The sequence below is a fragment of the Pinus tabuliformis genome, chromosome 4_2 (assembly GCF_031772625.1).
Source record: "Pinus tabuliformis cultivar Carrire ecotype Pingquan chromosome 4_2, CPIR1, whole genome shotgun sequence".
Classification (NCBI taxonomy): Eukaryota; Viridiplantae; Streptophyta; class Pinopsida; order Pinales; family Pinaceae; genus Pinus; species Pinus tabuliformis.
The window spans coordinates 784618127-784641283 of NC_142304.1; the positions used below are offsets into that span (position 1 = coordinate 784618127).

General features: G+C 36.4%; 1 pseudogene; it reads left to right on the plus strand.

Annotated features, from left to right (window-relative positions):
- The first annotated feature begins 13548 nt into the window (after positions 1-13548).
- On the plus strand, positions 13549-16151 carry LOC149171998 (putative pentatricopeptide repeat-containing protein At3g13770, mitochondrial pseudogene; annotated as a pseudogene).
- The last annotated feature ends 7006 nt before the right edge of the window (positions 16152-23157 follow it).

The following is a 23157-nucleotide window of genomic DNA, read 5'->3' on the forward strand; positions in this document are numbered from 1 at the left end:
AACATTGCGAGATATTCAAGTCACTTGTCCTCAACCTGTACTTATTCTCTGCAATAATACTAGTGCCATAAGTATCTCAAAAAATCTTTTCATGCATTCAAAACCCAAGCACATACCAATCAAATACCATTTTATGAGAAAGTAGGTGATTGAACAAAAAGTCAAAATGGAATATGTTCCTTCAAAGGAACAAGTTGCAGACATATTTACAAAGCCACTTCCATATGAATCCTTTGAATATCTCAGACATAAATTAGGAATTATTCCTACCTCGTCACTCTGCTAATTATTCTAACAGGCATGTCATGTTCAAGGGGAGTTTTGGTTGTAAACTCCTACAATTTACTTTTTGCACACTAATGGTATGAAATATAGTCACATATATACGTGGTTTCTAGGTTAGACAGTCGTGTATACTCCTCGGTAATAGAAAAGGAGTGGCACATATTCAAGGGGAGCTTCCTATATGATTTAATCATTTCATTATTGGTAGTCTAGTTTTGCCATTGAGTTTTTGTAGTTTTATGCCCTTATGATGCTTAAAAATGATGATTAATTCATATAAGTTGATCATATGTTACTATTGTTGAGATGGTCCTTGATGTATTTACTGGTTGATGAGATAGATATGATCAGATGGCTGGCACAGGTTTAGGGGGAGTAACTGTTATGGTTTTAATAGTGCATTGTTGGCATTATGATTGGTTGGGTACTTATTGTTGTGTGATGGGTTTATGCTAAGTTCAAATCATTATTGGTATATGCTTCTTAATGATGAGGATGTTCATGTTTTTGTCTATGTTGCTGCTATGAAATGTTTGTGTTGCAGATTCCTATATGTAGAATAATGGTTGTTGATGACTATTATGGTCGTGTTACCTCATGGTGGAGATTCCTTTTTTTGTTTATAATTGTCTTATATGTCTCTTGATGTAATGGTCATGAAAAGACCCATGTTGTAATCATTATAAAATTTAGTCATGTATGGGTTATTGGGGTCAAGTCATGATATGTATGTAATCCCGTTATTTTGGTCAATTTATGTAATGTTGGGTCAAATATATAACTCCACTATGTTGGCTGATTGATGTAATCATGAGTCATTAGTAATAGGAAAGGTCATATTTGGTTGAGTCATAAAGCCTTGTGGTTCTATTGTATATTCGCCAATATGAAGATTTCATGTTTTATATTCAACAGATCAACCCTACGTCCATCAACATTACAAAGGAAGCACTTCATTCAACCTAGTTCAGCCCTTTGCCCTTGATGTCAAAGGGGGAAAAAAGCTTCGTGTTTGGAGAAGAATGCTTGGAGAGAAACTTGGTGTGCTTGAATAAGACTTGGTGTTTGCAAGTATATTTACAGGTGGTGTCCAAACACCAAAGTGGTTGCCATCAAGTCCAAAGGGGGAGATTGTTGGAATTATGGATAATGTGTAGTCCTTGATGGAAACCAGATTGATTAAGATGTAATTGATGTCAATATTGTGATAACATGATCTCATGCAGATGTTATAGATGCTATAAAAGAAGAAATGACAACTCAAAGACAGATGGATGATAAAGGTAAAGGTTGATAAAGTATACACAGATCTTATGAAGAGGGGTCACGTACATACGCGGTTCCTGTGAAGAAAATTCGTGTACAAAATTTGAACCATGGTAATCTAGATACCAGGGGTCATTACTATGGTATTGGCCCATTGTAATCAGAGCGACAACGATTATTTGATCCTGTCAAAGAATACTATCGACATTACCAAGGGATTTACCTAAGGTATTAGCTAAGGCTAAAACTATATAAGGAGATGGATATCAAAGTATTAGGTGTGCAAGTGATAAGTTATCCATGCATGATCTGACCTGAAGTAGGTGTGCACCAAGGAACAAGGAGAAAACTCATATCTGAAAGATATGAAAGTGTGTTGACATATATGCTTAATTGATCTACTTGTTACAAATGTTAAAGTAGATAATAATGATGAATCTGTAATTATGATGATGCTATTATCTAAATGAGTTATTCAAAAGTATGTATTTTTTACAGTAAAGGTTGTAGATAGTGAACTTATGTTTGCAGCGAAAGTTTTCATATTTGTACACAGGTTTGTCTTTGGATGATCGCATACATATGTGAATATGTCTTTATAGGTCTGTGTATATAACGTGAGGTATGTTCTTCAGTATGTTGATATTTGTACACAGGTGTTATGCATGGTAGTCACGTACATACGTTGATATGTTTCATGCATGTCATGTATATGTTCTAGGGTTTTGAAGTGTGGCTTGATGATCAAAATTTGATAAGTTTTGCTCTGTTTGTTGTTGTCTGTCAATGATGTCTCTATCTTGATAATATGTTTCTGATAGTATTGATTAGGTTGAATGTGAAATGTAATATTGATTGGTAACAATGCTACAACCTGGTGATTTGTGATTGGTTTAGTGAATTGTTTAGTACTTGATTAAGTGATTGGTTTAGTATTACAACACTTCATGACTCAATTTTTTGTAGTTTAAGATCTGTACGCAGGTGTGATATAGAGGAAGCGCGCAGGGTTTTATTCAGGGCAGTAGTGTACAAATCTTGATATTTATTTGGTTTAGTTGGGTTCTATATTCGGTGTTTTGATGCTTCAAAAATTTAGTTGATTTACAATTCTTCAGTGACTCAGATTCGGTATTTTAGTTTTTCATATCAATTTTGGTTTTTTATTGGTGGCCTATAGGTTGGTTTGACGATTGTTTGACAGGTGGATTATGAAAAGTGGTCCACAAGGAGCTGAGGGTTGCAGCCTTTAGTAAGGGGGTAGAACCTCCCTTCCAATAGTAGCTGGTAAATGAGATTAGGAGATTGTAGCTCCCTTCCAGTAGGAGTTAGAGAACAAGTGGAGGTTGTAGCCTCTTGCACGTGGGTGCCTACGTGCTAGTAAGAGTCTGCACCAGTACAAGATTGTAAGAATATTTTCTTTATAATAATAAGAAAGAAGACAAAGATGACAACAGTGATGGTTTTCTCCCACATTGGGTTTCCACCTAAAATCCGGGTGTTCTCATGTGTTGTTGTGTTGCTTATGTGTGATGATTTATTCTGCTCTTTACTGCATGCTAGATGTATGATGAAATTAATAATGCATTGGTTAAAGATAAATATCTGATGGAATTTATGAAGAATTAGTTAACTGGATATATGTTTTTTTCCTTCTTTGAAGTCACGTACATACGTAGGTTGCTTTAAGAACTGTAGCATACATAATTCAGTATATGAAATTTGAAAGTTAAAGTGAATTTAAAGTATTGATTCACCCCTTCCTCCCCCCCTCGCCTCCTCCCACCCCTCTCCCACACTCTCAGTATTTTTCCCAAAGCAAACCATAATAGTCACATAGAATCCTATACATAGGCATAATATTTGAATCCTTGAAAAATACCTTTATAAAGTAGATGCAATAAATGGAAACTTAATGTTGAAATTTATTTCCACCATTGTTGAATTAGATGACAAATAAGCATGAAAAATATAGCCCCAATAAATAGAAACATTCACTAACTAAATACAAACAAAGAATGCAATTCAAACAAGGATATCTTAACACTTGGAAAATCATAGCAAACAAAGAGTGAAAACAAGTTAGGAGATTATTCTACCCATTGACTAATTGACCCAGTGCAATAATGAGTAAAAATAACATAGAAAACACAACAAACTCTTTATCTTTGATGTTATACAATTTTCTTTTGCAACAATAATTTAATAATTGTAAATCTCTTCCCTTGCTTGAATTGGAACAACTTTTTCCAAGCTATGAGCAATAATTATGAATTTCACTTAGGAGATGATTTTTGGGGGAGGTCTTTGCATGTTCTAGGATAAATATGAACAACATCTCAATTTATGCCCCAACTAAGAGAAAAACAAGTTATGGGAGTATGAATAATGCATAAAGAAAGGGAGGGGGCAGTATGATACTAGGTCAAATGTCATAATGGGACACAACTCACAATTTTGACCCAATCAAGAGTGGAATAAGGCATGAGGAATATGAATAATGCACAAGGAAGGTGTTTGAAAGTATGAAATGGGTAAAACATGGAAGTGAGAGACTATATGAAAAAACATTAAAAAAAAACCCTGCCATACTTGCATGCATGCAAATGTAATGACTCACCATCAAGACATAAGGCAACCATGCCGCTCTTACATCTAAAGGGGACAATTTATTTTTATTTTTATTTTACCATGGTGAATTGGTAACTCGTTAGAGTAATTTGGGTGAGGCCCTAAATCAAACCTAGTGGCTACCATTATAACACCAAGAGTATATCCAATAAATCATAAGCCAAATATGCCAGAAATTTAAGACTTGGCAAAAGGAAAGACTACATGAGGGTTAGGGAGCCTACTCCTTAAGCCTTATCACAAAAACCCAAAGATACCCCCCATGAAACAATTAATCATCAATAAAATGTGTTAATGAATGATAATTCGCATAGGTGATTGAGGTATCAATGAAACATCACCATTGAAATCATGTGTAGCATTATCCTCTATACACATTGTTGGACCCCTAATCCGCTAAGGGTTTTGGGTGTGGAATGTGCATAGTCAATAGAGTCCAAAATACCTTGGAAGATGAATCCAATGATCATATATTGTATTTATATGTAATATCTTTATGAATAATAATTCAACTCACTCTTATCTTTCAATTTTGGTTTCCCATTCCAACATTGGTATCAGAGATAGCAGGTCAAGCCTAGGCCTTTTCAAAGCATGTTAGCTTTGCATCCTTTCCAAAACTTGTCTAGCATTTCTCTGTTTGGCTTGTTAGATATAAAAATAACATTACTCCGCTCCACCTAGCACCTCGTCTGGTAAAGCATTTATTTTCTTTACTCGTTATTCTACTCAATGTTTCTATGCCTCTACATTGTGTTAAGTGATTTGGTTTCTGAAGATTTAACACTCACTCTATATCTATGCTCATAATATTTACTATTCTTACCTGAGCGTTTCATCTCTTAGTTTTTCATTGTTGCTTCGGTTAGCCAGAGCCCTTGTCAAACTTGCGTATTCTCCCATGCAATAATGTTTGGAGCCTACATCGGAATGAGAAATAATTTGCTCGATTATTTTAAAGAAGGTCACCCTCTGCATAAGGTTATAATATCATCTATTTCCAAGCATTGGTTTCCCCATTAAAAAAAATCTATTAATGGGAGATCCCGCATGCATACGGGATGCTATGGAGTAAATACTTCCGGGGTTCGAGTCATTGTCCATCAGTTCAGCATGCAGCCTTGCATGATGGTGATATTTTTTTGGCAGAGATTTGATGGGGTTAAGAGGTTCCGGTGATGTGGTGCCAAGGAATTTTTGGTTACCAGAAGAACATAAGAGGCCAGAGAGAAATGAATAGGTGATGGACAATAGAGATAATATATACATGCGGTCGTGGACTGGTACCATCATTGGTCTTCACAATTCAGTGCATGATGGGTGAATTTAACATAAAAAACTATTCTGTGATAAGGATTATCCCGAGAAGCCTCCCACTGTAAGATTTTGTTCTCTGGTCAACATTACTAGCATTAGACTTAGTCATGGGACTGGGGGGTTGATCCAAATCATTTTTCAATGCTTACAAACTCAGGGGTGAGTATATAATGGAAGACATTCTCACACAATTGAAAATAGAAATGTTGGCTTCTTACAATCGGAAATGCCATGGCTAGGGAATGCAAGGTGAGTTTGAAGAGCTCAGATGACGAATTGTTTGATGTTAGCGAGGCCTAGCATCTGAATATTAAACCATCAAGAACATGATCGATGATACAAGCACTGCCAGTGCTATTCTGCTACCAAACATTTCTTGCAAGATATTCTCAAAGGTCATCGAATACTACTAGTATTATGTGGAGGCTCAAAATCCCGCAAATGAGAAATCAACTATTTCTGAGGATGAAGTCAAGACTTGGGATCGAGAATTCATTAAATTTTATTAGACCACCTTTTTCGAACTGATTCTAGTCTAGAAGCTCTCAGATTACCACAAACCCCAGTTATTCTACATGTTGGAAGCTTTTGAACAAACTTTTCATCACCATATTTGAGCTCGAAGGTTTATTTTATTCAAATTTTAATAGATGGTTTTCATCTCCTCTGCAGTCGAGTGTTGTTTCATCCATATTCATCCTTGCAACTTAGAAAAAGATAAATGACTTTGGTGTTGCAAGAGGAGAGACAATTAAGTTGATGGAACCTAAGCTTGGGTTATTTAAACCCATGTTACAACCCACCTTTGGGTCCAAGTACCAGAGGTTGAGATAAAGAATATGCTGATGGGTGTTGCTATTGGATTGGAAGGCACGGGAGGTATTCTTTTCATCTTCGACAACACTTTAGGAGAATACTTGTTGCTTTTTTTTGGCATCTATGACACCAATCATGTACGACGTTTCCCAACCCGTTACCTTATAATATATTGAGTTCTCGTACAAGTATTCATATGAAGAATATCTTTTACATTGTACTCCTCGCTTGACAAGTGATGGTCCCTACCTAAAGCCATTTCCTCCTCCTCCTAGACAAAAAGATGAAAGGTGAAATGCGTGTGGTACCTATTTAGTTTCCCCTTATTTGTTTTCTTGGTAATCTTAGAGTTTCCTTTTCATAAGACCGAGAATTGAGAGAAAAAACAATGATATTCTGGATAATTGGCTTTGGGCATCTTTTCTTCAGTTTTAAAAGCATTTTACAACTTGGGCATTCAAATTAAAAACAACGGTAACTTGCAGATTGTGTTTTTTTTGTAATTTTACCAATTAAATTGCATTGTAAATGGGTGCATTTTTGGTAGAAACTGACACCCTTCTTGAGTTTCCACATGGAGGATCATTGTTTTGTTTATCTTCATTTATGTGAACTATTTAGAAACATATTCAACTTCTCACTTTGTATGGGATAAGAGAGGATTGAAAGTGAGGCTTCTTTTTTTTAAGCCCTATCAATCGAGCATGTACAAGCGAGCCTGAGTAACATTGATATCATCTTATCACCTTGTATCTAATAGTGGGGAATTAATGAACAACTACAAGTTTCAAAGAGTCTAAGACATAGCCTGAGAAAAAATGAAAACTAGAGCCTCGACCCTGTACCAAAATCAAAGTTGCAGCCAAAGTCAAAGTTATGAGCATGATTTAGTTTATGGTCATCTTCAAACAGAATTTGGAGCACTTCCTCTAACAAAAGACTTCATCTTCTAGCCATATTTGGAATTGTTTCTATAATTTCACTAAGTGTTCCAGAGTTGTTGGTCAACCTTAAACTACCACTGGTTGAGACCTTAATGGTCTCCCTTTTCATAAAACTAGAGAGCACTTCCTCTAACATAAGATTTCAGCTTCTTGCCAGATTTGAAACTGTTCTAAAACTACACTAAGCATTCTAATGTTGGTGGTCATACTTAAACCACCATCAGTTGAGACCTTGAGTTCTCCCACCTTTTGGGTTTGTGGTCTTCCTTAAAAACCACCTTTTTCAGAGAGCACATTCATCCATTCGTTGCCACTTTTGTAATATATCTCTCTTCTTGAACTCATATATGTCCATTAATATTAAGGAGGGGAATGTTGGACACCTAATCTGCTAAGGGCTTTGAATGTGGAATGTGAACAATCAATGGAGTCCAAGAGACCTTGGAAGATGAATCCAATGGTCACATATTGCATTTATATGTAATATATTTGTGAATAATAATGCAACTCAGGCTTATATTTCAATTATGGTTTGCCCATTCCAACACACATTAAAAGCATATTAACAATAATTGCATTTTAAATAGGTCTCCATCAATGTTACTTTCAATGAGATTGATCTCTTTTTTAAGGCCACCATCCAGAGTTCTCATCCAGGGGTAAAAATTGAAGATGTCACAACCCTTCAAGAGGGGTCTAGCATGTCCTAGAAGTGTGAAGCAAAAATTAGGTGTTTAAAAAAAAAATTAATTTTTATTTATACTTGTTTTTAAATATATATATATATATATATATATATATATATATATGCCCAATGAAGGTTTATCGAATAAATTGTTATTGGATAAATTGTTGGATATCCCTTGGTTGCTTGTTCTCGTTTCTAAAATCATTTTAGTGATGTACAAACTCTAGAGAACTCCTTTACATAAATAACAAGTTTTTCCCATATTCTTTTTGCAATGAGTTACAACATGTTATGGTGATTGGAAAAGGGATTTAACTAAATGAACCAATGGCACTAACACATGCTTTGGTACAAAGGTGAGGGAAAAAAGATGGCCCGTAAAATCGTTGTGTGATAATTGATATTAAATGGAAGAGGAGGGAGGATGACAATATATTAATGTGTGAAGTGATGAGGTGATGGCCTGATGGGCATAATTTGTAGGCGATTTGAGTTTGAATTTACATTTGGTGATTTTGGCATACAAAATTATTGTTGAGATGGTCATTTTCCTTCGGCTTGTGTGATAACTAAATATTTGGTCACTCAAATAGGTTGGCCTAAAAAACTATTTTGACATGTATATATGTGGGGAAAAATAATCATAGATTGATTGCTCGAAGCCTCAAGACCATGTGTGTTCAATAGGATTCGATTTGATGACACTGTGAGATTATTATTTTTTGGTACCAATGGATTTGTGCCTATTTGTGAAGGTTTTTGTGAGAGGTTTGGTGTTAAGAATCCCCGTGGCCTCCAAACCTACCAGAGTAGGCATTCATTCTTCAAGATTTCCTTATTTTTGTGAGATTATATTTGATAAATTCTTGGTCCAAATAGTGACGGTTCCTCTCATTTATGTCAATTCTCATTGATGTCTAGAACTTGGTGGTGATATTTCATCTAGAGAATTCCAAGATGGTGAAGATTTCTAATAATTCTTGCCTCGGGGTTTCGAATTCGCAACTGCAGATTATAATTTACACAGACCACCAAGGTTCGAACTACGGTATGAATTTGGGAAGGTGTTGGGTAAATTCTCGGCTCCTATGGACCTAGAGGGAGCCCACGGGAGGTTGGTCGTGTTCCACATTAGGTAAGTGTCTATTATGAGAAAATGGGCTAGAGATTCCAAAGCGAGTCCTCGGCTTCTCCTAAACATCCAGGCGAAGCTTGACCCAAGGTTCATTTTATTGTTTGATAGTGAGCCCGAGTGCAGTCCACAAGTCTTGTAGATTTAGAGCAATATTTATCAACCAATTTTTAGCTACAACAATAATTCCATATCAAGGTTGGTGCTTTGAATCTTATCTCTCACCTCGTTTATTCATTCATATATTTTCATTTTTTTAGTGAAAATAAACTCTAAGAAAATATAGCCTATGATTGGCACCCAATCTCATCCCTTCAAAACTCATGTCATCCTAGTAGGAAAAACAATGCCACTAATGGAACCTTGGTCGACAGTTCACTCTGATTTCACTATGTCGACTTCACCAGTGAAATTAGAATCATTGAATGACTTGCACCAATTATCTATCCATTGAAGCATATTCCATAAGTTGGGGTAGACCACAACTAGAATGGAACCATTTTGGATGACATAACACAATAGACCTCAACCTGAGTGGTGGATCATTGTCGACCTTAAAGCAAATCAAAATCAACACATTGTGATTCCCCTTTAAAACTCATGGCATCTAGGTGGGGCCTACGACATACAGATTGAAACCTTGGTGGACAGCCTAACACTCCATAAACATAATGATGAATAAGTACCCCATTGACATTGGTTTCTATTTCACTTTACATATGTCTAGCAAATATTGATTCAATTTCATTTACAATATGACAAGGTTCTCTTCCCTTCCCGCGTTTTTTTGTAGATCTTTTCATGTTGCTCTAATTATAGATCCACAGGGTTGTTGCAAATTATCATTCTGTTAAATAGAGAAATGCAATATTATGATAAATGGGAACCTTTTATTTCCACTAGTTAGAGATAAGATATCAAGGAAAAAATAAAACATTGCAAAATGTAGAAGTCTCATTATGGGAGTCTTCTAATTATATTTGGATATTACATACATGGAGTTTTGTATAATTTAAGTTATTAAATCTATATAATTTGAGATAGATGGAACATTACAGGGAAAAGCCCTCAAGTACATTTTTGTTTTAGGAACAAAATGTACTATTTTATTTTGAAAATAATTAATACAATTTATAGAAAAGTGCTATTATGTAAAAATTCATTTTAAAATTTCATTACATTATCTATTTGATGTTGTCATATAATTTTAAGAATTTAATTTATTTAATAAAAATAAATTTTGATTAAAAATAAAATATAGAAATAATATATTGTTGTCCATTAAAATATATGTTTTTCTGGACTTTTCTATTCAATATATTGTTTTCTAAAATTTTCAGTATAGAAGGGTTATTCATATGCCTTTCTAATTGAAATTAAGACAACATGAATAAGAAAGAAAGAAAGAAAAATATGTTAACGTCCACGAGGCTAAAGATGGCATATGGGACATATTGCTTCTTCATCTGGTTGATGTATTCAACTCTTTTTGCTGTGAAGCCTCACAATAAATGCTCCTAGCTTCTCGACAAAGCTCTCGCTAAATAGATTATCCCAAGAGCTAGCTGCCATAATATCTGCATAACTTTCCCTGTTGTCTTTGAAGGCCTCATATTCTAAAATGAATTGCTTTTATGTTTCCACTTTTCCAGAATAAAAAAAAATATACATACTCTTTCCTCCCACACTTCTTTTGGCCTTTCCCAGTGCCCTGTTTCACAATGAAGTTGATGAGAATTAGTCCTTAACTAAGAAATAAGAATTTTAGCTCTCCAAAAAATATTGGCCTCCATGTGCGCTTTTTGTTGATGATTATGAGTGGGATTAAACACTTCAATATAGTACTTTTTCTTCCTCCCTAACTCCTTATCCCAAGTACACTTGTGGAACTTATCCATAACAAAAGCTTTTATCTCTTTACTATTTATGGGACACGTGTTCAAGAAAATACCCCATTTACTAAACCATTTGTTATTTTGTTGCATCCAAGTCTTCTTTCTTTTGCACAATATGTCATTGAAGACAATCTTAGGCCATCTGCCCTCTTCCATTTGCTCATTTTTTTTAAATACCTTATGACTCACACCATAACAATTGCTTCAATAGGAGCAGCCCCTATTTCACTTAACAAGATAGCATAAGGAACTGCACTTTTAATTTTGAATTTGTTTGTAATCAAATGCTTCTAAATTTTCTCAATTTGTTTCCACTGCATGTTGGATGTACTGCTGGCCCACAATTCACAACCATAGAGAATCACCAGAATCACTAGAAACCCAAAAAGAGTTTGAGTGGTTTTCCAGTCCCATAACTCTGCCTCTCTACACCTATTTTGAAAAGCATAAAATGCTTTCCAACCCCCCAAAGTTATTTTCTTTCTACAACCATCCCAACTTAGATTTTTGTTGAAGTTAATTCTGAGGTATTTGTAATCTACAACTTCTTCTGGAATGTTGCTTCAAAGTAGAACTTATGATAGTTATGTTTTCTATTTTTAGAGAAAACCGCTACTTTCGTCTTGTTAATATTGACTTGCATCCTCACCCTTCTACAAAAATGCTCAAGGGATAGTAAGTGCTCTTGCAAACCAAAAGCAAATTTAGCAATGAGAATAAGGTCATATGCATACAAAAGAAGCCTTATAACAAACTTGCCCAAATGGAAACCATCCCCTCCTTGCGAATTTAACCACTCCTCAAGTTTGTCGATATATAGACCAAAAAGGGTAGGAGACAATGGGAAACCTTGTTTGACCCCGATATCGCTTCTAAAACTTTCAGAAATGCCCGCTAAAGTTATAATTTTGACTTTCACGTCTTCATACATCCTATGCACAACTGCTCTCAAATGTTTAGGAATCCCAAGTTCCTCCATTATGTGCCAAAGCGTATCCCTAGGAACCGTGTCAAAAGCTTTTTTGAAATCAACAAAACAACAAAAGACTTCTTCCTTTTTCTCCCAAACTTTTTCAATGATGTGCCTTAAAGTTATACAATGATAAATTGTGGAATCCTTAGGTCTAAAACCTACTTGCCCTTTAGCACGCTTATCTCTTTCTTCTACCCACTTTCTGATTTTATTTCTAGCATGCTTCCAAATAAATTTGCAAACAAGGGGTTTATCATTATAGTCCTATAATTGGAGGGATTATTGACGTCATCACTTTTGAAAAGAGGTATTGCCAGACTAGTTGTCCAATCTGTGGGGAACCCTGTTGTATGATGTTGTTAAAAAAGTTTGTAAAGTGAGGTGCAAGAATCTTTGAGCCCCACATTAGATACTCTGCTTGGAATTCAGCTAAGTCTTTTGTTTTTCTAACACCCAACTTCTTGATACCCATCTCTACCTCTTGTACCATGAAGAGTTCAGTATCAGTGTTGACTAAGGGGGGAGGTTCAACCTTGGGATCATGATCATAGAGTTGTCTTGTGTAGTCAAACCAATTAGAAGTTGTAATACTATTTTCAGTTTGAATCTTTCTCTATTGGAGCTCCTTCCAAAATAATTTGGGATTATTTTTCCCGAAGAAGATTAGTTCTTCCCTCCTTTAAACCATGAAATCGACCTTTTTCTTTCTTAATATCTGCTTGTAAGCTTTGACCTTTATGCTATCCTAGTTTGACTCTTTTCACATTCTCCTTGCCTTTTTGCATTCCTCATCAAACCAAGCATTAACCGGAAAGCAATTTGTTTCGGACTTCTTAATTTTTGCTCGTTTTCACTCTGCAAGTGCGCTTTGAATTAAATTTGTTAATCCGTGACTATGAAGGCCATGAATTGGGATTTTCTCCTTCTCGAAGAGCCTCTCTAGTGTCGTTTTGAAGGTATTACAATTTTCTGGAGTCAAAGGAATTCTACCTTTTGGGAGATTTTGTTGAACACACTGAGTTTTTGACTCTAACTGCTTATTTCCAGTCCAAGAGAAACTTAAATAAATTGTCTCGTAATATGATTTTAAGTCCCAAAGTTGATCTCCGATCAAAACTTCCTCCATTTTCTCACACAAACCAAGCGAGCAGATTACATAATCTACTACACTTGCTCCATTGTAAGTATTGCAAGTGCAATTAACAGACTTTGCCCATCTAGTCAAGCCATTACAAATGACTAAATCGAAAGCCCCACATAAAGTAAGCAATTGTTTACCAAAGATATTGCATCCCTTGTCCTCTGAAATTCTTTCCCACTTATGATTACTCTCTTCTATAAGCCAAATAGGGTCGATGTCTTCCTTACAATAAAAAATGCTAGTTTTTTCATTAGTCCTAGCATTGAAATCACCCACTATAAGAACTTCACCTACCTAAGAATATGTTGTAATATCTGCTTTTAAAGCTATAGAGGGATCTTTGTGTTCCTAGATTTTTGAAAATGGAATATGAACATTAGGATAACTAACATTTAGCCTTGATGATCCTTTTATAAAGTGGATGAGATGTATTACGTGCTATGTGCCTACACTAGATGAAAGAAAATTTACATTCCATTCTAATGTTAAGCGTGGATGAGGTTTCTCTTTCTTTAGCCAGGTTTCAGGTTTCGAGCAATAACTTTCCCTCAACTTTGCCTTCCAACCCTGTAGATCTATGATCGGTTAGATTGAAATGGCATTATCGGTGTAATTGATTTTGTAGCTCTCCGAGTCATGTAGGATGAAGAAAAACCTGTTGAGCAGATGCAAGTTCTCCACCTTAATCCAAAGAATACTACCCATTACATTACTACCCACTCCCAGACAATGTGTCTATTGCGTTGGAAGAAGTTACGATTCAATCGATGGCACCAGAGCGGAGTACAGTCAAGTAGTGACGAAAATGTGAGTTTACACCGTCAAAAGAACCAGCTGAAGAAGGCAGTGAAGGATTTATATCTTACTGACGAGCCTGGTGTTCATATTTATGTTTCTCTGTTGCAGACATCCATAAACACGAAAGCTCTTGCAGAGGGAAAGAGAATTCACAGCCACATGCTCAAAACCGGGTTTGAGCCGGGCTTGTTTTTGGAAACCAAACTTTTGATAATGTATGTTAAGTGTGGTAGTTTGCAGTATGCACGCGACGTGTTTGACAAAATGCATGAAAGAAACGTAGTGTCCACCAATGCTTTGATAACGGGGTATGCTCAAAATGGAAGAATAGAGATTGCGTGTCAATTGTTTGATGAAATGTCTGAACGGAATGTGGTTTCATGGAATTCCATGATAACCGGATACGTGCAGAATGGTAGCTTGGAAAATGCACGCAAACTCTTCGACGAAATGCCTGAAAGAGATGTTGTTTCATGGAATGCTATGATATCGGGATATGGACAGGATGACAGGGTTAAGGAAGTTTTCGACATGTTCAGCGAAATGCAACGATCTGGTGTGGAGTTGAATGAGTTCACATTCACCAGCGTAATTAGCGCGTGCAGTGGTGTTCAGGATTTGCCATTAGGTCAGCAAGTCCATGGCAAAGTCATCAAGACAGGATTTAATTCAGATGTCTTTGTGGGTAATTCACTTATTACCATGTATGTTAATGGAAAAAGCACAGAGGATGCACAGAAGGTATTTGATACAATCTCCCAGAGAAATGTGGTATCATGGAATGCGATGGTATCTGGCTACGTGCAAAATGAAATGATGGAGGATGCACGCCAAATGTTTGACAAAATGCCTGAACGGAATGTGGTGACGTGGACTACTATTATTGCAGGATATGTTCAAACTGGATGCATAGAGAATGCTCAGGAGCTGTTTGAGAAGATGCCTGAAAGAAATGTCGTGTCATGGACTGCAATGATTGCTGGATATACTCAATATGGGTGCGGTGAGAAAGCCCTGGAACTGTATCTTGAGATGCAAAGGATGGGTACAAAACCGAACCAGGCCACATTCTCAAGTATACTCAGTGCATGTGCTAGCTGTGCAGCTGTCAAGCCGGGAAAGCTTGTTCATGTTGGCATTATTAAAACAGGACTACAATCGGATGTCATTTTGTGGAGCTCCCTTGTTGACATGTATGCAAAATGTGGTAACATATATGATGCACTGCACGCATTTCGTAAAATGCCCGAGCGAAATGTGGTTTCATGGAATGCAATGATTGCAGGGTATGCTCAACATGGGTATGGAAAGGATGCACTTCATCTATTCGAAGAAATGTTACAGGAAGGCATGAAGCCAAACAGCATAACCTTTGTCGGTGTACTGTCTGCTTGCAGGCATGCTGGACTTTTGGATGAAGGATGGCGATATTTCAGTTCAATGGAAGGAGGTTATTGTGTTGCACCAGGAGCAGAACACTATGCATGTATGGTGGATCTTTTTGGTCGTGCTGGGCGGCTAAATGATGCTGAAAACTTAATAAAAAAAATGCCATCTAAGCCAGATGTTATAGTGTGGGGTGCCTTGCTTGGTGCCTGTAGAATTCATGGAAATATGGAGCTTGGTGAAGTTGCGGCAAAAAAGATTTTGGAGTTGGAACCAAAGCATACTGCAGCCTTTGTGCTTATGTCAAACATTTATGCTGCCACAGGCAGGTGGGCTGATGTTGCAAGGGTGAGAACAATTATGAAGGACAGGGGGATCAGGAAAGAGCCAGGATGTAGCTGGATTGAGGTCAATAACAGGAAACATGCATTTCTTGTAGGAGACAGATCACACCCAGAAACTGATGCGATATACGCTGCTTTGGAAAGATTGGGATTGCAGTTGAGGGCTGAAGGGTATGTGCCGGACACAAATGCTGTGCTTCATGATGTGGAGGAGGAGCAGAAGGAAAAGTTGCTTTTTTACCACAGCGAGAAGCTAGCCATTGCATTTGGACTTATCAGCACACCTCCTCGAACATCTATACAGATTATAAAAAATCTCCGTGTTTGTGATGACTGTCACACTGTTATCAAGCTTATTTCTAAAATTGCTGTCCGAGAAATTGTTGTGAGAGATATCAACCGCTTCCATCATTTCAAGGATGGCCATTGTTCCTGCTCTGATTATTGGTAATACTGTGGGTAGTGAGATGGAGCCTAAGCTTTTCCATTCCGGTCTCTTTTGCTGGGCAGAGATGGACATTCTCATTCCACAGGATAGCTACATTCATCATTTTCACACAACTAAACTCAGTGAATTATTTGGCAAGGTCGGCGAGCAAGAGTGCAACTTGGGCTTGTTAACAAATCTGGCGAAAACTTGACAAAAGCTCGGAAAATAGAAACAGAAAATAAAGTAAATTTCACCAAAAAGGAAGGTAGAGATTTCCCAAGTTTCAGTTACTGTTGAACTTTTGCCGAACTTTTCCTTTGTTTCAATTACTCAACGAGTACTTACAAGGCCATATAATACTTGCCAAGTTTTGGGTGAATATTACTTTGACTGTTGAGTTTTTTGCCGAGTCAACTCAGCTTGTTTTGGTGTCCAGCCAAGTCGACCTGCCAAGTACTTTGCTGACTCAGTGGGTCCTGTTTGCATTATGGATAAATTCTGTATAAGGTAGCTTGTCATTCTGCCGCCAAATGCATCTCCAAAGAATGTTGGGTGAGAATCAGTTGTGAGGAGTGCCAGATTACTTACACGGATGGTGCCAAAACACTCACAAGTCAAGGATAGTGCTCTTCTTGTTCGGATTCTTGGCAATGCTTGGTGAATTCAAGAAGATACTACCGTGGCCTTTCTGGTAGTGGTTATTCTTAGCATTTTACCACCATTTGATGTTTTAACAAGATTTACAAGGTAAGAGATTATTAACTATAATATTTTCGTGTGTACAGGCTGAAAGCAGCTCATGGATTGTGTGACCTTAAAATTATCTTAAATTTTAAGGCCGTCAAGAAAAGGTGTAATAACAAATTGGTGGAGAGATTAATCGATGGTAAATTACAGCAATATTATAACATCCTCCTGGCGGTGGTACTGATGTGATCCAGTGGGGTTTGCTGAGCGTTATAAAAAATGTTCAACAGTTTTTATAATATCGAATACAGAGTTGGTCATTTTGTTGTTTTGCATGTGACCGGACACCTTTCAAGACCGACAGCTGCTATAACAGAGGTGTTTTGTGCTTTGATGCTGCTGTATCTAAGCTTCTAGCTCTTGCGTATGTCGGGTGTTTCTCTAGCTCCTCGGTCCAATTCTGTTACTCAGTTCGTTGAAGACATCCACTTCTTGTCATTTACTTCTGAAAATTCAAAAAGATCAAATAGCCCGGTCGATAGGACTGATGCTTATCACTGAAAAAACAAACAGTGATCCACACTGTATTGTATCTTCTGATTCTTGGGAGTTAATTTGAATTCTATACATAACAAGCACAAATTCAAGTGAGGTGTTTAAATCTTTTATACTTGTATGATCAACTACCATGCATAAATATATGCTATCCCCAGATCTATTAATCACTAGAAGAGAAAAAGATCAGGTTCTACTTACCTGCGCAAGAGATCATAGCGAGGACCAACTTTCTGCCTGCATGTTGAAATAGGTGCTGAGATCCATGGATCAACTCGGATCAGCTCCTCGACGTACCTCCAGAACGCTGGTTCTTTTCTAAGTTATTCTTTCAGTTTCACCTCTGGTACTCGAGAATACGTACCCCCTCCATTGCAATGGGATACTGGTCCATTATTTTTTGAAAAAAATCACATGACCAAATGAGTTGACTTATAAACATTGACATTATACATCTCCCCTGCTGGAGTGTAGAATGCATTTCAGCTCTCTCATTGCAAAGAAAATTTTATCTGAAATATACACACGGAAGTGGTAATTGATGCAGAAATCTTTTGACAATCAAGAAGATGGTTAGCTCTTTGCTAGACAATTCCCCAAGGACCAAAACACATCCTGATACTTTTAATCAATAAGTAGAGAATGAACAACCTTGTAAAGAAATGGCGAAGGGCGGAATCATTGAGTACCAAAATAATGAATGCAAATCTAGCTAGAAGAATAGGACTAAACTTAAGACTTAAATGCATTAGAAGCATAGTTTTAAAAATTGGAATTGGGTTTTGAACCGGCCCACGGCCCACTTATTTAACTGAAATTTGAGCTGGAACCAAATCAAACTGGTTTCAAAAAAATAGATAAAATAATTAATTTTTAACGAAAAATTTATTTTAAGATTTCAAAACTTGATTCTAAACCTTTAGAAACAAAGTAGGCAAGGATTGTTTATCTATATATCATGTAAGGGTGAATATATCAAAATGGCACTAAGTGCAATAAATATCAACAACAAAATACATAATCAATAGAGGCTCTAAATGATCTCTAGAGTCCAAAAACAATGCTACAAGTCACCAGGTCATTGACCTACTACAAATCACTAATCAACATGATCACTCATCAAACTCATCATAGTTTCACCATTACTAGAAATGGGATCAACAAGAGCTACATAAACATCTTTTGGATTAGAGTCTTTACACTTGGATTCCTCAACCTTATAATATGGTAGAAAAGATTAACAACCAATGATTTTGGTTTGAATGAAGGGTTCATCTCTCCAATCTTACAATATGGTAGAAGAAGCTTAACATGCTTACCCAATTATTTTGGTTCAAGCGAAGGGTACATATTTGTTAAGGCCATGGCAGAGGAGTTCAACAATTAATACCACCAATGTCAAGGGACATAAAGGGCTTCATGCTCTTGATTAAATGTCAATCTCATACCCTCATACGTGATAGAATCAATGAAAATCCTACCAATCCTAAAATCCTGAAACCTATTAAGTCTAATGAATTTTGAGTGTGAAGATATGAAATTCTACTTTCTCCATAAGAAGTTTGATAAGGTTGGAACCACTCTCAAACATCCCAAAACAATTAATGGCGACGTTAAAGATAAAGGAAATGCCACTTTTACTTTGAGAATTTAACATTACCATTGATTACTAACATTGCTAGGGTTGAGTTAGTTTTTTGTTTAGGTTTGGGGTTTAGGAGCGAGAGAGATGGTTTTATGGCCAAGGGTGGTTGTTTTGGGAGGGAAACAACCCCTAGTTCCCCCAAAAACCACTTAACATGTTACCACTGTAGGTCCCAAAATCCCCCACACATGTGAGATCTAACTAGCTCGATGTGTACTAAAACTAGCCAGTTCGGAATAGTTGATATGGGTTAGGTACCAAATCGGCCAATTTGATACTTAACCAATACCAATTGGTCCACAAACTAGATTTTTCTACTGAGTCATTTGTTAAAGGTTGTTGACTAGCTAGTTTGACCAGTTATCGGTTCAAATCGACCATGTTTTAAAAATATGATTAGAAGTATACAAGAAATTTTAAGAAGTGGGAGAACATAATGAGGAAAGGACCTTGGGACGATTGGGACAACTCAAGATTCACAACTTTTAGGAGACCATAACATTGTATTGTTGGATGGACATAGTTCTTAGGTCAATTTCCATTTCTTGAGTAGGTAATTGAATTTATTAGGTTTGCTCACAAGCATGAGTAAAGGTGAAGGTGAATCATAAAGCCATATAACCATATGCACAACGAATTAACACACAAATATTAAACTGGCAGAAAAGGCAGAGAGCCATCATGTGGTCTCTCATGCTCATGTAATTCACCTTATTCAAATAATTTAATATATTTAAATACATGAGTAAGTGGTCTTAAATAGTGCGTCTATCTTAGACTCACTTGGTTTAGACAATTTCTCAACATACACACTAATTTAGGAGAGCTAGTTGGAGAGAATCTCTCATCCAAACTAGACTCCTTAGTTTGTGGAATTCCCATGATTTTATTTATTTAATTTAATAATTGGATTTATTATTGATTTTTAAGAGAGTGAGGCTAACAAAAGGCAAGGGATGATTAAAAGTGAACCCTCTCATCGGTTTAAATTCTAGTCCTTTATTTATTTTTCATGAACTAGGATATGAATTTTTTTATTAAAATGTAAGAGTAAATCCTTCAAGGAAAATTTTAAAATTTTGAGAAGTAATCAGTTTTGAGTTATTGTTTTGGCATATGTTGATTATGAAACATGATGTAATCAAAGTGGTTAACCTGTTTGAGTAGAGGCCAATATCAATTTTTATATTACTCTACTATAGCTAGAGGTTTTGTACTCTTGCAAAAAGAGGGATGCCCTATTGACTTGAACCATGTTTTACAATAATGGATTTTGGCTTAAAAATAGGACATCCCCCAAGAACCCTGCCCTTGTATCTCGCATGCTTGACATCTAACATGTCAGGACACAAATCTGGCATGCGTCTTAGAATAGGACATGTTCCAAACAAACACCTTAGCAGTGTCCCAATGTGTTGGGCACTAGGGTGCAAAAAGAGGAAACTATAGGTGGGAAAACAAAGATTAAAAAACAATGTTCACTTTCTCCACTCGTCAATTTCATTGTGCCATCCTATTATGGACCAATGTTCTTGAAAGTAGTTAAAGCACTTGGAAAATATATGGATGCCACATATATGAGTTGTTTATTAAAGTCATCGAAGATGTAGATGTTGATTCTCATGTGCAAGTGGTTATTTTAGATATTTGGATGTCTATCATCATTTGCATTGAAGGATCAACACCTATAATATTCATAAAATATCCACAAATATGTTGGACGCCTTGCATTGTTCATTATTTGAATTTCGCACTTAAATCTATTACTTTACATGTGATATGGATGGGAACCTTTGTTGATGATGAACACAACTGTCAGTTTGTACACAAATATATCTTTGTTATTAAAACCTATGTCTATTATTGTTGAAGATTGCAGATGTTGAATTGTGTTGTCATTGATGTCACTACTAGCCATAAAGATTGCATCATTCTTGGAAGCAGTGAAGGAAAGAAGGAAAGCCTTGTTATGAATGTTTTAAATTGAACATTTTTAATATACGTTAGTGGATTGCACTAATTGGAAGTTCCAATGGACAAGAAGCCCCAAAAGTGAAGGAAGCCCAAATGTTTAGAAACTCGTGTTGTGATCAATATGCCCCACATTTGATGATGAAATTGAATTGGAATATCAATGAATTTGTAAGCAATATTATCATAAGTTGATTGTACTCGTCATACCATTTCCAATGATAAGTGGTATGCCACATAACTCCTCAAAGTTGAAGAGATATGTCTTCCCAAAAATGAAGCCCCAAAAGTGAGGTCATGGTGCCCAAAATGAATGATAAAAAATAACTTTATGATTAGCAAAAAATTAGGCATTAATATTTATGAAAATCTTGAATAATTTATGTGGGTATTGAGTTAACCAAATCAACCTCAAAAAGGAATTTTTTTAAGAAGGGGAAGTCAGGTCGACCCTATGAGAAATGTGAATTTATTTTTAAAATGATCAGGTCAGCTACATTTTTTTAGAGTTTTTTTCAAGGGAAAGTTGACCCCATGTTGACTGCCTCTTTTGTGTATATATAGGGCACTCGGTTTCCCTCCAAAATCCATCAATTTCACTAGAATTATCTTATGTATTTACTTTGAAATTTGTCTAAAGCTAGGGCAACACACTAATCTAAAGGAGGTCAAGTTTATGAGGGTTTTTGCACTTGAATGTTTATCTTCTTTTTTTTTTATCATGATATGCTGATTTCTAAGGCCCGATATGGGGCATCTTCTTGAGCAAATTTTCGAATTGTTCTAAAATGTATTTCAGCCATTCTAACGCAGAATATGAGTTATGTTTGAGGCCTAGTCTGGGTTTGCTTGAGGGATTTTTTGGTGGCCGAAATTAGGGAGTTTTTGGTGGCCGAAGTTAGTCTGTTCAAAACGTAGTGGAAAGGTTGAGTTCTAGGCCTTAGAAAATTGCAAGGGCAAGCTGAAATTGAGCCTATGGATGGAGACCTAATTAGGGTATGTTGAGACCGCGTGTTTGTGGGAAAATCAAGTTTAAATCTATTCAAATTATGGCCAAAATCAGCACCAAATACAACCGTAGAAGTAGAGTGGGTTAAGGTTGAGTTTAAGGGTCTCTAGGGGAAGAGATTTGACCTAGTTTTTGGCCAAAATAATACCATGTTTTGATCGCATAAAAGTGTAAAAGGGTAGTTACAGTAGAAGGCCGAGTAGGCCTATGGAAGTCACAACAAGAAACTTGAGGAATCAAGGCCGCAATGGGGCTTGGTCATGTTGTAGATGTGAGGGAAAATTCGAGTTGGTTCAAGGGCAGTATTGAAGGACCAAATCTAGGACTATTTAGGGTTTTTTTTCAAGGGTTGTTTGAAGACCAAATTTTTGTGGGAACATCGAGCTACAAAGACCAATTTCAATTTGGTTTTAAGGGTGATTTCAGTGGTATCCTTTCACAACTGAGATCAGGAGTTGGAGGCCAAAAATCAAGTCAATAAAAGGATTGAGTGAGGCTTGTTCTAGGCTTGCTAAAGCAACTGTTGAAGTGCATATTTGAGGCTTGATAAAGCTAATTAAAAGGGACAAATTTGAAAGCGGATTTAAGAGACAAGCATAGGCTTGTTTATCCCATTTTTTAAGACAAATTCAAGGACCAATGTCTATGAAAAATATAAGAAGTATGAAACATATTCAGTGGCAGCTAGACATATTCTTCAATAGACATCCAATGTATGAACTAGAGTCTCCTTTTCTTTATTGGTTTGGCTATATATCATTAAAAGTTCTCTCCATATCCCAAAACTATAGTAACACTTGAAAGAATATTTGAAGGAAGTTGGTTCAAATTTGAACCCAAGCAGTGATAAAACATTGATAACATTGATATGATCCAAGAAGTTTCTTGATGAAACATAATTACATGTATCAACAGAGGCAACAATGAAGTCTTATTTATATATCATTGTAAGTGGGTCATTATCCCCGGTACATGAGCCCACAATTTATTATTTTATCTTTCATTTTCAGGGTGGTAGGGTGGTGCAAGGTGGAGATTGAAGTCTCCAAGTTGGAGGTTGAGAACACTTCATGTTGACAGGGTGGTGCTAGGGTAGAAAATTAATGTTAGCAGGGTATTGGAGCACCCTTCTAGTTGGAGATGGTAAAACCAATGGTGTTGATGTATCCTTTCAGTTGGACCTCGTAAAACTAGGGGGTTGAAGCCTCATTCCAATCATTGCTAAAGAATCTTGGAAGTTGGAG